The following is a 14639-nucleotide window of genomic DNA, read 5'->3' as shown; positions in this document are numbered from 1 at the left end:
CTTTTAAATGCAAAATTGACAGGAATTGAGATGGGACACCATGTTGCGTTTGGAGAGCCACTGATGTGCCTAAACATTGAAACCCCCCCACAAGTGACACCATTTTGGAAAGTAGACACCCTAAGGAACTTATCTAGATGTGTGGTGACCACTTTGACCCACCAATTGCTTCACAGAAGTTTATAATGCAGAGCCGTAAAAATAAAAAATCATATTTTTTCACAAAAATGATCTTTTCGCCCCCAATTTTTTATTTTCCCAAGAGTAAGAGAAGAAATTGGACCTCAAAAATTGTTGGCCAATTTGTCCTGAGTACGCTGATACCCCATATATGGGTGTAAACCATTGTTTGGGCGTATGGCAGAGCTCGGAAGGGAAGGAGCGCCATTTGACTTTTCAATGCAAAATTGACTGGAATTGAGATGGGACGCCATGTTGCGTTTGGAGAGCCCCTGATGTGCCTAAACATTGGAACCCCTCACAAGTGACACCATTTTGAAAAGTAGACCCCTTAAGGAACTTATCTAGATGTGTGGTGAGCACTTTGACCCAACAAGTGCTTCACAGAAGTTTATAATGCAGAGCCGTAAAAATAAAAAATCTTATTTTTTCACAAAAATGATCTTTTCGCCCCCAATTTTTTATTTTCCCAAGGGTAAGAGAAGAAATTAGACCACAAAAGTTGTTGTGCAATTTGTCCTGAGTGCGACGATACCCCATATGTGGGGGTAAACCACTTTTTGGGTGCATAGCAGAGCTCGGAAGGGAAGGAGCGCCATTTGACTTTTCAATGCAAAATTGACTGGAATTAAGTTGGGACGCCATGTTGGTTTGGAGAGCCCCTGATGTGCCTAAACATTAAAACCCCCCACAAGTGACACCATTTTGGAAACTAGACCCCATAAGGAACTTATCTAGATGTGTTTTGAGAGCTTTGAACCCCCAAATGTTTCACTACAGTTTATAACGCAGAGCCGTTAAAATAATTTATTTTTTTTTTTCGCAAAAATTATTTTTTAGCCCCCAGTTTTGTATTTTCACAAGGGTAACATAATAAATTGGACCCCAAAAGTTGTTGTCCAATTTGTCCTGAGTACGCTGATACCCCATATGTGGGGGGGAACCACTGTTTGGGCGCATGGCAGAGCTCGGAAGGGAAGGAGCGCCATTTGGAATGCAGACTTAGATGGATTGGTCTGCAGGAGTCACGTTGCATTTGCAGAGCCCCTGATGTACCCAAACAGTACAAACCCCCCACAAGTGACCCCATATTAGAAACTAGACCTCCCAAGGAACTTATCTAGATGTGTTGTGAGAACTTTGAACCCCTAAGTGTTTCACTACAGTTTATAACGCAGAGCCGTAAAAATAAAAATTCTTTTTTTTTTTCACAAAAATGATTTTTTAGTCCCAGCTTTGTATTTTTACAAGGGTAACAGAATAAATTGGACCCCAAAAGTTGTTGTTCAATTTGTCCTGAGTACGCTGATACCCCGTATGTGGGGGGGAACCACTGTTTGGGCGCATGGCAGAGCTCGGAAGGGAAGGAGCGCCATTTGGAATGCAGACTTAGATGGATTGGTCTGCAGGCGTCACGTTGCATTTGCAGAGCCCCTGATGTACCCAAACAGTAGAAACCACCCACAAGTGACCCCATATTGAAACTAGACCTCCCATGGAACTTATCTAGATGTGTTGTGAAAACTTTGAACCCCCAAGTGTTTCACTACAGTTTACAACGCAGAGCCGTGAAAATAAAAAATCCTTTTTTTTCCCACAAAAATGATTTTTAGCCCCCCAAATTTTTATTTTCCCAAGGATAACAAGAGAACTTGGACCCATAAAGTTGTTGTCCAATTTGTCTCGAGTACGATGATACCCCATATGTTGGGGTAAACCCCTGTTTGGGCGCACGGGAGAGCTCGGAAGTGAAGGAGCACTGTTTTACTTTTTCAATGCAGAATTGGCTGGAATTGAGATCGGACGCCATGTCGCGTTTGGAGAGCCCCTGATGTGTCTAAACAGTGGAAACCCCCAATTATAACTGAAACCCTAATCCAAACGCACCCCTAACCCTAATCCCAACTGTAACCCTAACCACACACCTAACCCTGACACACCCCTAATTCTAATCCCAACCCTAATCCCAACCGTAAATGTAATACAAACCCTAACCCTAACCCTAGCCCCAACCCTAGCCCTAACCCTAACCCTAATGGGAAAATGGAAATAAATACATTTTTTTTCATTTTATTATTTTTCCCTAAGGCTAGGTTCACATTGCATTAGGGAAATCCGTTTAGCACTAGCGGATTGCGCTAACGCAATGTCTTTTTAGGTGTCGTGTTTAGTGGTCGCGTTAACGTCCCCGCTCTGGAAGATCGGGGATCGGACCTCGGGCGCGCCGCGGACGCTGCAAGCAGCGTCTGAGGCGCGCCACAAAAGAACGGCACCTTGCTAGCGCGAGCCGAAAATGGCACGCTCTAGCGATGCGCTACACCCGAAAATCACATTGCTGTCAATGGTTGTGCTAACGGACCCGTTGCACGGCGTTAATTGTGACATTTTCGCCGTGCAACGCTGTCCGTTAGCGTTAACCCATTAACGCAATGTGAACCTAGCCTAACTAAGGGGGTGATGAAGGGGGGTTTGATTTACTTTTATAGCGAGTTTTTTATATCGGATTTTTATGATTGGCAGCCGTCACACACTAAAAGACGCTTTTTATAGCAAAAAAGTTTTTGCGTCTCCACATTTTGAGACCTATAATTTTTCCATATTTTGGTCCACAGAGTCATGTGAGGTCTTGTTTTTTGCGGGACGAGTTGACGTTTTTATCGGTTACATTTTCGGACATGTGACAGTTTTTGATCGCTTTTTATTCCGATTTTTTGTGAGGCAGAATGACCAAAAACCAGCTATTCATGAATTTCTTTTGGGGGATGCGTTTATACCGTTCTACGTTTGGTAAAATTGATAAAGCAGTTTTATTCTTCGGGTCAGTACGATTACAGCGATACCTCATTTATATCATTTTTTTTATGTTTTGGCGCTTTTATACGATAAAAGCTATTTTATAGAAAAAATAATTATTTTGGCATCGCTTTATTCTCAGGACTATAACTTTTTTATTTTTTTGGTTATGATGCTATATGGCGGCTCGTTTTTTGCGGGACAAGATGACGTTTTCAGAGGTACCATGGTTATTTATATCCGTCTTTTTGATCGCGTGTTATTCCACTTTTTGTTCAGCGTTATGATAATAAAGCGTTGTTTTTTGGCTCGTTTTTTTTTTTTTTTTCTTACGGTGTTCACTGAAGGGGTTAACTAGTGGGCCAGTTTTATAGGTCGGGTCGTTACGGACGCGGCGATACTAAATATGTGTACTTTTATTGTTTTTTTTGTTTTTTTTTTATGTAAAGAAATGTATTTATGGGAATAATATTTTTTTTTTTCTGCTTTATTTAGTAATTTTTTTTTTATTTTTTTTTACAAGTGTGGAAATTTTTTTTTTAACTTTTTCACTTTGTCCCAGGGGGGGACATCACAGATCACCGATCTGACAGTGTGCACAGCACTCTATCAGATCGGTGATCTGACATACAGCCGGGCAGGATTAGAGCTGCAGCTGCAGCCTGATCCTGACCCGGAAGTGCTCCCTGCAGGACCCGGATGCAGCCCGGCGGCCATTTTGGATCCGGGGACTGCAGGGAGAAGACGCTCGGTACACGGTGAGCACATCACCGTGTACCGATCGTCTCAGGGAAGCCCGCAGGGAGCCCCCTCCCTGCGCGATGCTTCCCTGCACCGCCGGCACACCGCGATCATCTTTGATCGCGGTGTGCCGGGGGTTAATGTGCCGGGAGCGGTCCGTGACCGCTCCTGGCACATAGTGCCGGATGTCAGCTGCGATAGGCAGCTGACACCCGGCCGCGATCGGCCGCGCTCCCCCCGTGAGCGCGGCCGATCGCATATGACGTACTATCCCGTCCATGGGAATTAAGTCCCAGGTCACCTGGACGGGATAGTACGTCATATGGGATTAAGGGGTTAATTACTATCGTCAGTTCATCCCACACTTCTCAACTTTGGTAGCTCCCTTGGTTGCCCTCACCAAGAAGGGAGCAAATCCCAAGTAGTGGTCGGAGGATGTCTCCAAGGCCTTCCTCTCGGTTAAGTCACACTTCGCTAGCGCTCCCATTCTACATCGCCCCGATGTAGATAAGCCATTTATCATGGAGGTGGATGCCTCATCCGTTGGTGCTGGAGCAGTCCTTTTCCAAAAGGATGCTCAAGGTCGGAAGCATCCTTGCTTCTTCTTCTCCAAGACCTTCACACTGGCGGAGAGGAATTATTCCATCAAGGACAGGAAGTTGCTAGCCATGAAGTTGGCTTTCTCAGAGTGGAGGCACCTCTTGGAGGGAGCTCGCTTTCCCTTCCAGGTTTTCACTGACCACAAAAACTTGGTGTATCTACAGACGGCCCAGCAGCTGAATTCTCGCCAGGCTAGATGGTCCCTGTTCTTCTCCCGTTTTCATTTTACTCTTCATTTTCTCTCCGGGGAGAAGAACATTTGCGCCGACGCTCTCTCCTGCTCCATAGTGTCATCTGAGGAGGAGGAGCCTCGGCTTATTGTCCCTTCTGAGAGCCTGAGAACTGTAGCTCCGGTTTCGCTAGAGTTTGTGCCCCCGGGCAAGACTTTCGTGCCAGCGAATCTGCGACCGGAGGTTCTCGCTTGGGCTCACTCGTCCAGAGTGAGTGGGCATTTTGGGACCAAAAGGACATCTGAGCTTTTGGCGAGAATGTACTGGTGGCCGCATATGGCCCGTGATGTCGGGGACTATATTCGGGCGTGCGTTTCCTGCGCCCAGAATCAGTCTCCTCGGCAATGGCCTGCTGGGATGCTTTACCCCCTACCGGTGGCAGACAGGCCCTGGGAAATGGTTGGGATGGACTTTGTGATGGGCTTACCCAAGTCTCGTAGCTGCACCGTTATCTGGGTTGTCACCAATCATTTATCTAAAATGGTGCACTTGGTGACGCTTCCACGGTTACCTTCTGCACGGGCCTTGGCGGCGTTGTTCATAAAGCATATTTTCTGTTTACATGGAATGCCCGATAAAATTGTCAGTGACCGGGGTCCCCAGTTCGCGTCTCGGTTTTGGAGAGAGCTCTGCCGTTTACTCAGCATAGAGTTGAATCTCTCCTCTACATACCATCCCGAGACGAACGGGTTGGTAGAGAGGACCAACCAGACTCTGGTGACATACTTGCGGAATTTTGTCTCTGCTAGGCAGGATAACTGGGCATCTTTGCTACCTTGGGCTGAATTTACCTTGAACAACGCCGTAGCCGATTCCACTGGGCAGACTCCTTTTCTCCTTAATTACGGCCACCATCCGCGTGTCCCTGTGCCCATGCCCGTGTCATCCACCGATTCTAGGGTGGCAGACTGGGTGGTGGAGGCACGTGACATTTGGGACCACACACAGGATGCCATCCAGGCCTCCAAGGAGAGAATGAGGGTTTCTGCTGATACACACCGGTGCCCCGCTCCAACCTTTGCTCCTGGCGACTTAGTGTGGCTCTACGCCCGTAACATCAGGCTGCGAGTTGAGTCCACTAAGTTTGCGCCTCGCAACATTGGCCCGTTCAAGGTTCTGGAACAGGTCAACCCTGTGGTCTACCGTTTGGCTATTCCTCCATGCCTTGGTATCACCGACACTTTTCACGCTTCCCTCTTAAAGCCCGTTCATTTGTCCCGGTTTTCTGAGTCATCTGCCGAGACATCGGGTTCATCCACGGATGAGATTGAGGTGAATGCTATTGTGGGGTGCAAGGTGGTACGTGGCAAGAAATTTTATCTGATGGACTGGAAGGGTCACGGTCTAGAAGATAGAACCTGGGAGCCTGTGGAGCACATTCGGGCTCCGCTGCTCATTGCAGCTTTTGAGAGTAGCGAGGCTCAAGGAGGGGGGCCCTAGGAGGGGGGTAATGTTAGGAGTCGAGTTCCCGCCGCTGCACAGGGGGAATCTCGAACCATGTCTGCTGCGGTCTCCCATTCTGCATCGGCCGCAGTGGAGCCTGCTCACTGAATCTGATATTGTGCAAAGAGTTACTGCTGCCTCTCCAGGCTCTACTATTGTACCCTGCACTGGTCTGCGGTGAGCAGGCTTTTCTGGGACTAAGTCCTGCTTTGCACACACTGAGCATGCCCAGGGTAAGATCTCTCAGTGGAAATTAAGGGTCATATGATCAGGTACTGCAGCAACTTCCATTGGTCCTCCAGGAAGGTCCTGTACCTGATCAAGTTCTGTGGCAGCCATCCATTGGTCCTTTCTTGGAAGGTCCTGTAGGTGCTACAGCTATAAAAGGTTCTCATGACCGCACGGCCATGCGCTAGTATCAAATATGTACAAGCTCAGCGCCAGTGTGGTCATGTGTGTGGTCAGGGACCCTAGTATGCTGGCACCTCCGGCGAGGACTTTATGTTTGAATTCAGGGCTGGCTAATAGCCATTAGAATTCTGGCTCCACCGGAGAGGAGCTGCTTGTTGGTTGGACTGCATGACCACTGCCAGCTCTACACAATAGCTGTGTCCCCTGTGAGCTAAACAGGGTACAGCGTTCTCTTTACTACGGGCTCTGTGAAGTAACAGAGTTCGTTTGTACTAATTTGCTTCGCCGCCTTGCTTAGCAGCAGGATCTTTCCTGCACGGTGGATCCCGGGTTGCAAACGCACCTGTCTCATTTAATAAATATATTCGGTGCGTTCCGCCAACCCTAACAGTGTGTGAACAGGTTCCTACAGACGTGTTCAATGTGCAAGTAGCCCATGTGTTTCTGGTTCTATAATTGCTCTCTTGTTTCTACAAGACTGGAGAGTCCACCACTCCTTATGGGTCATTTGCATCAAAGCTGTTCCATCCAGCATGTCCACATGGATATTCCCTCTCTGAACCCTGCTTATACAGGTACTATACAGATGCTCAGGTTTTTAAATACATCAGATAGGGATTATATACATTAGTTAGGACTGCTCTATATGGGTATACCTTGACGATTGGTGGAGCAGCTTAGTATACATTTTTTTTGCAAAAAAACGTATCAACTAAATACCCTGTTTTTTCCATCTTTTGACTAGCACTTGCTTATCACTGTGATTTTTTTACAACAGAGTATTTTTGACCTCACTGTGCTCTTTTGTGTCTTCAAGTTTCTTGGTGGTGTGTGAACAGGTTCCTACAGACGTGTTCAATGTGCAAGTAGCCCATGTGTTTCTGGTTCTATAATTGTTCTCTTGTTTCTACAAGACTAGGGAGTCCACCACTCCTTATGAGTCATTTGCATCAAAGCTGTTCCATCCAGCATGTCCACATGGATATTCCCTCTCTGAACCCTGCTTATACAGGTACTATACAGATGATCAGGTTTTTAAATACATCAGATAGGGATTATATACATTAGTTAGGACTGCTGTATATGGGTATACCTTGACGATTGGTGGAGCAGCTTAGTATACATTTTTTTTTGCAAAAAAACGTATCAACGAAATACCCTGTTTTTCCATCTTTTGACTAGCACTTGCTTATTACTGTGATTTTTTTTACAACATAGTATTTTTGACCTCACTGTGCTCTTTTGTGTCTTCAAGTTATATAGAGGATGTGTCCCGTGTGGTGTAGTATATAGGGAATGTGTCCCATGTGGTGTAGTATATAGAGGATGTGTCCCCTGTGGCGTAGTATATAGAGGATGTGTCCCGTGTGGTCTAGTATATAGAGGATATGTGGTGTAGTATATAGAGGATGTGTCCTGTGTGGTGTAGTATATAGAGGATGTGTCCCGTGTGGTGTAGTATATTGAGGATGTGTCCCGTGTGGTGTACTATATAGAGGATGTGTCCTGTGTGGTGTAGTATATAGAGGACGTTTCCCGTGTGGTGTAGTATATAGAGGATGTGTCCCGTGTGGTGCAGTATATAGAGGTTGTATCCTGCGTGGTGTAGTCTATAGAGGATGTGTCCTGTGTGGTGTAGTATATAGAGGATGTGTCCCGTGTGGTGTAGTATATAGAGGATGTGTCCTGTGTGGTGTAGTATATAGAGGACGTTTCCCGTGTGGTGTAGTATATAGAGGATGTGTCCCGTGTGGTGCAGTATATAGAGGTTGTATCCCGTGTGGTGTAGTATATAGAGGATGTGTCCCGTGTGGTGTAGTATATAGAGGATGTGTCCCGTGTGGTGTAGTATATAGAGGATGTGTCCCGTGTGGTGTAGTATATAGCGGATGTGTCCCGTGTGGTGTAGTATATAGAGGGTGTCCCGTGTGGTGTAGTATATAGAGGATGTGTCCCGTGTGGTGTAGTATATAGAAGACGTGTCCCGTGTGGTGTAGTATATAGAGGATGTGTCCCGTGTGGTGTAGTATATAGAGGATGTGTCCCGTGTGGTGTAGTATATAGAGAATGTGTCCCGTGTGGTGTAGTATATAGAGGATGTGTCCCGTGTGGTGTAGTATATAGAGGATGTGTCCCGTGTGGTGTAGTATATAGAAGATGTGTCCCGTGTGGTGTAGTATATAGAGGATGTGTCCCGTGTGGTGTAGTATATAGAGGATGTGTCCCGTGTGGTGTAGTATATAGAGGATGTGTCCTGTGTGGTGTAGTATATAGAGGATGTGTCCAGTGTGGTGTAGTATATATAGGATGTGGGCCGTGTGGTGTAGTATATAGAGGATGTGTCCCGTGTGGTGTAGTATATAGAGGATGTGTCCAGTGTGGTGTAGTATATAGAGGATGTGTCCCGTGTGGTGTAGTATATAGAGGATGTGTCCCGTGTGGTGTAGTATATAGAAGATGTGTCCCGTGTGGTGTAGTATATAGAGGATGTGTCCCGTGTGGTGTAGTATATAGAGGATGTGTCCCGTGTGGTGTAGTGTATATATAGGATGTGGGCCGTGTGGTGTAGTATATAGAGGATGGGTCTGTGTGGTGTAGTATATATAGGATGTGTGCCGTGAGGTGTAGTATATAGAGGATGGGTCCGTGTGGTGTAGTATATATAGGATGTGTGCCGTGAGGTGTAGTATATAGAGGATGGGTCCCGTGTGTTGTAGTATTATAGAGAATGGGTCCCGTGTGGTATAGTATATAGAGGATGGGTCCCGTGTGGTGTATTATATAGAGGATGTGTCCCGTGTGGTGTAGTATATAGAGGATGTGTCCCGTGTGGTGTATTATAAAGAGGATGTGTCCCGTGTGGTGTAGTATATAGAGGATGTGTCCCGTGTGGTGTAGTATATAGAGGATGTGTCCCGTGTGGTGTAGTATATATAGGAGAGGTGTCCCATGTGGTGTATTGTATAGAGGATGTGTTCCATGTGGTGTAGTATATAGAGGATGGGTCCCGTGTGGTGTAGTATTATAGAGAATGGGTCCCGTGTGGTGTAGTATATAGAGGATGGGTCCCGTGTGGTGTAGTATATAGAGGATGACAAAAAGAAATGACTTCATCAGAGAAGATGTCACCTATAAGGTATCTGGCTGATACTGACTTCGTCTCATCAATACTGTGATTCCTGTATGGTCCGCAGTCTGATAAAGACTGATAACAGCAACTTCCAGCATATCATTACCTTTGTTAAGGAGACACTGGGAGGTGTAGGTTCACAAGATACAAATGTACCTGGGCCTGACTTGACAATACAATTTTTCGCTGTACTAAGCTTGGTGATGTATTCATGTACTGATAGTGGTTTTGGTGATGAATACTTGTACAGATGATGGTACTTATGTATTTATTTACTGACAGTGGTTTTTGTTATGTATTTATGTACTGATTGAGGTTCTCCTGACTCATTAATATAATGATGGTACTGATGGTGGTTATTGTGATGTATTCAAGTACTGATCTTGGATCTAGTGATCTATTTATTTATTGATTATGGTTTTGGTGATGTATTTATGTACTGTTTATGACTCTGGTGTTCTATTTATGTACTGAGAATGATTTTATTTTCTTATACATGTAGTGGTGGTGATGGTTCTGTTGAGGAACATAGCATCAAAACCATCATCATAACATGAATTCATCACCATAACACTAAGTAGTACATGAATATAGCACCAAGACAACTATCACGTGTATGAGTACATCACCAGAATCCCCATCAGTACAGGAATAAGTCACCAGAAACACCATCAGTCAGGAATTTGGCATGAGAACCACCATCAGTACAAGAATATGGCACCACATCTACCATCAGTTTGTTGCAAACTGCATTTGTCAGTTCACTAAAGGATAAAAAGTAAAAAATCATACCAAAAAAAGTCACAGACATACCAACACCAAGTCAGATTACAAATGCACTAGCAAGAAGCAGCAGACCCCCATGATAAAGGCAGGGGCAGCACAGGTGCCAACTACTGATGAAAACAGCCACACACAAACCTACCAATTCATGGAGGAGGTGGCTGCCAAATAAAAAATACACATAAATGAGGCTTGCATAGGACGCCAATCACACAAGTTTGTGTGATGCACAGTGCCTGGTTTACAGCCTATTAATGACGCCCATACTATTAGATAAGGCGGGCTGCCCAGCACTATATGAGTGAAAAAGGTAACAATTGTAGTGGAAGTGGTTGTCAGAGCTTGCTACGGGACCCTTCGGAGGCAGATTGGAGGTATGTTAATCTCTGACCCATTCCTTTACTTGGGGGCTGATTGTTCATCAGTGGTTAGGAGGGGCCATTGGCTTCATCTGCCTAGTGCACCAAAATACCTCATCCCAGCCCTGCTTGAGTGGTGTAATATATAGAAGATCTATCAGTTCTCCTGTGTGGTTCCATATAGAGGATCTGTCAGCTCTCCTGTGTGGTTCTATATAGAGGATCGGTCAGCTCTCCTGTGTGGTTCTATATAGAGGATCTGTCAGCTCTCCTGTGTGGTTCTATTTAGAGAATCTGTCAGCTCTCCTGTGTGGTTCTATATAGAGGATATGTCAGCTCTCCTGTGTGGTTCTATATAGAGGATCTGTCAGCTCTCCTGTGTGGTTCTATATAGAGGATCTGTCAGCTCTCCTGTGTGGTTCTATTTAGAGAATCTGTCAGCTCTCCTGTGTGGTTCTATACAGAGGATCTGTCAGCTCTCCTGTGTGGTTCTATATAGAGGATCTGTCAGCTCTCCTGTGTGGTTCTATATAGAGGATCTGTCAGCTCACCTGTGTGGTTCTATATAGAGTATCTGTCAGCTCTCCTGTGTGGTTCTATATAGAGGATCTATCAGCTCTCCTGTGTGGTTCCATATAGAGGATCTGTCAGCTCTCCTGTGTGGTTCCATATAGAGGATCTGTCAGCTCTCCTGTGTGGTTCTATATAGAGGATCTGTCAGCTCTCCTGTGTGGTTCTATATAGAGGATCTGTCAGCTCTCCTGTGTGGTTTTATACAGATGATCTTTCAGCTCTCCTGTGTGGCTCTATATAGAGGATCTGTCAGCTCTCCTGTGTGGCTCTATTTAGAAGATCTGTCAGCTCTCCTGTGTGGTTCTATATAGAGGATCTGTCAGCTCTCCTGTGTGGTCCCTTATAGAGGATCTGTCAGCTCTCCTGTGTGGTTCTATATAGAGGATCTGTCAGCTCTCCTGTTTGGTCCCTTATAGAGGATCTGTCAGCTCTCCTGTGTGGTTCTATATAGAGGATCTGTCAGCTCTCCTGTGTGGTTCTATATAGAGGATCTATCAGCTCTCCTGTGTGGTTCTATTTAGAGGATCTGTCAGCTCTCCTGTGTGGTTCCATATAGAGGATCTGTCAACTCTCCTGTGTGGTTCTATATAGAGGATCGTCAGCTCTCCTGTGTGGTCCTTTATAGAGGATCTGTCAGCTCTCCTGTGTGGTTCTATTTAGAGGATCTGTCAGCTCTCCTGTGTGGTCCTTTATAGAGGATCTGTTAGCTCTCCGGTGTAGTTCTATATAGAGGATCTGTCAGCTCTCCTGTGTGGTTCTATATAGAGGATCTATCAGCTCTCCTGTGTGGTCCTTTATAGAGGATCTGTCAGCTCTCCTGTGTGGGTCTATTTAGAGGATCTGTCAGCTCTCCTGTGTGGTCCTTTATAGAGGATCTGTCAGCTCTCCTGTGTGGGTCTATTTAGGGGATCTGTCAGCTCTCCTGTGTGGTTATATATACAGGATCTGTCAGCTCTCCTGTGTGGTTATATATACTGGATCTGTCAGCTCTCCTGTGTGGTTTTATACTGAGAATCTGCCAGTTCTCCTGTGTGGTTCTATAGAGAGGATCTGTCAGCTCTCCTGTGTGGTCCTTTATAGAGGATCTGTCAGCTTTCCTGTGTGGTCCTTTATAGAGGATCTGTCAGCTTTCCTGTGTGGTCCTTTATAGAGGATCTGTCAGCTCTCCTGTGTGGTTCTATAGAGAGGATCTGTCAGCTCTCCTGTGTGGTTATATATACAGGATCTGTCAGCTCTCCTGTGTGATTCTATATAGAGGATCTGTCAGCTCTCCTGTGTGGTCCTTTATAGAGGATCTGTCAGCTCTCCTGTGCGGTTCTATATACAGGATCTGTCAGCTCTCCTGTGCGGTTCTATATACAGGATCTGTCAGCTCTCCTGTGCGGTTCTATATAGAGGCCTTCTTAATGTTGGAGGGAAATGTAACTTTCATTGATGTGTTGTAATTATGAGAATTATTTTTGAAGTCACTAGACAGTGTTATTTCACTCTTTTCTGGTTCATGTACATCTACCTATGTGTACATAAACCTGTGCACATGGGTCTATGGTCAGATGTATAAATCTTGTAGCATCAATTTTTTGAGACTCAGATCTTGGCACCAAAGTATAACATGATCTAATGGAATTTTGTAAAATTGGCAACCTTTGATTGTGATAGGCATGGTTTGTTGCCAGGCTTCTCGGTTTGCTGAGCAGTGGCACGTCCTTCCTTTATTACCTAGCTAAGAAAGCTGGTCATCCAGGAGAACATTAACTTATAAAGTAAGAACCTCGAGCTATTGTTATTTTTATTGGCTCTGTGGAAGAACAGTTACAGATTGGATCGTTCCCTCCCGTGATCTCTGCCCCGTGGTCGTAATTATTTTTTTTTGTATTTTTGGTTTATTACTGATTTGGTATTGTTTCTTTTGGCCTTGTTACAAAGTATCACTCTTTAGAATAACAATGATATGTGCTAATCTCACCGAAGGTGACCTGACAACCTTTTTCTTTTTTCAACTGTTAAAAGCTTATAAAGAAATCAAAAAATTGCAAACAGCATGTTCTTTGGAAGGAGTGAGTCATAACTCAAGGCAATATTACAACATCTTACATTTTCACCAAAAGCTATTAAATTATTCCATTTTGGAAGATTTTAGTGTTTATTTATGCATTTTGTCAACATGATTTTTCGTGTAAATGAAGACGTATGTCACTGAATTAACCAATTTGACTTCTTTCCTGGTCAAAATAGTCCTCCAAACCCTTGTTTTTTCTCAGTATAATAGCGTGCTTTTTTTGTTTTGTGTGATGCACAGTGCCTGGTTTACAGCCTATTAATGACGCCCATACTATTAGATAAGGCGGGCTGCCCAGCACTATATGAGTGAAAAAGGTAACAATTGTAGTGGAAGTGGTTGTCAGAGCTTGCTACGGGACCCTTCGGAGGCAGATTGGAGGTATGTTAATCTCTGACCCATTCCTTTACTTGGGGGCTGATTGTTCATCAGTGGTTAGGAGGGGCCATTGGCTTCATCTGCCTAGTGCACCAAAATACCTCATCCCAGCCCTGCTTGAGTGGTGTAATATATAGAAGATCTATCAGTTCTCCTGTGTGGTTCCATATAGAGGATCTGTCAGCTCTCCTGTGTGGTTCTATATAGAGGATCGGTCAGCTCTCCTGTGTGGTTCTATATAGAGGATCTGTCAGCTCTCCTGTGTGGTTCTATTTAGAGAATCTGTCAGCTCTCAGATAACTCTTGGGATAACCCTTGGGATAACTCTTGGGATAACTCTTGGGATAACTCTTTGGATAATTCTTGGGATAACCCTTGGGATAACTCTTGGGATAACTCTTGGGATAACTCTTGGGATAACTCTTTGGATAATGTTTGGGATAACGCTTGGGATAACGCTTTGGATAATGCTTTGGATAATGCTTGGGATAAATCTTGGGATAACTCTTGGAATAACTCTTTGAATAATGCTTGGGATAACGCTTGGGATAACCCTTATGATAATTCTTGGGATAACCCTTGGGATAACTCTTGGGATAACTATTGGGATAACCTCTGGGATACCTCTTGGGATAACTCTTGGGACAATTCTTGGGATAACCCTTGGGATAACTCTGTGGATAATGCTTGGTATAACGTTTGGGATAAAGCTTGGGATAACTCTTGGGATAACACTTTGGATAACGCTTGGGATAACTCTTTGAATAATGCTTGGGATAACCCTTATGATAACTATTGAGATAACCCTTGGGATAAACCTTTGGGACAACTCATGGGATAACTCTTTGGATAACGCTTCAGATTAGGCTTGGGATAACCCTTGGGATTATCCTTGGAATAATTTGTGGGATAACACTTTGGATAACTCTTGGGATAACTCTTTGGATAATGCTTGGGAT

The 14639-nt window shown here is 44.7% G+C and overlaps 1 long non-coding RNA gene across 1 annotated transcript in view; it reads left to right on the top strand.

Annotated features, from left to right (window-relative positions):
- The window catches only part of LOC138657589 (uncharacterized), a 108163-nt gene that overhangs the window by 79317 nt on the left and 14207 nt on the right, over positions 1 to 14639 (top strand). The window lies entirely within an intron of this gene.

Source organism: Ranitomeya imitator, chromosome 1 (genome assembly GCF_032444005.1).
Source record: "Ranitomeya imitator isolate aRanImi1 chromosome 1, aRanImi1.pri, whole genome shotgun sequence".
Classification (NCBI taxonomy): domain Eukaryota; kingdom Metazoa; phylum Chordata; class Amphibia; order Anura; family Dendrobatidae; genus Ranitomeya; species Ranitomeya imitator.
The sequence above is the reverse complement of the archived record's forward strand: the minus strand, read 5'-3'. Positions and strand labels throughout refer to the sequence as shown.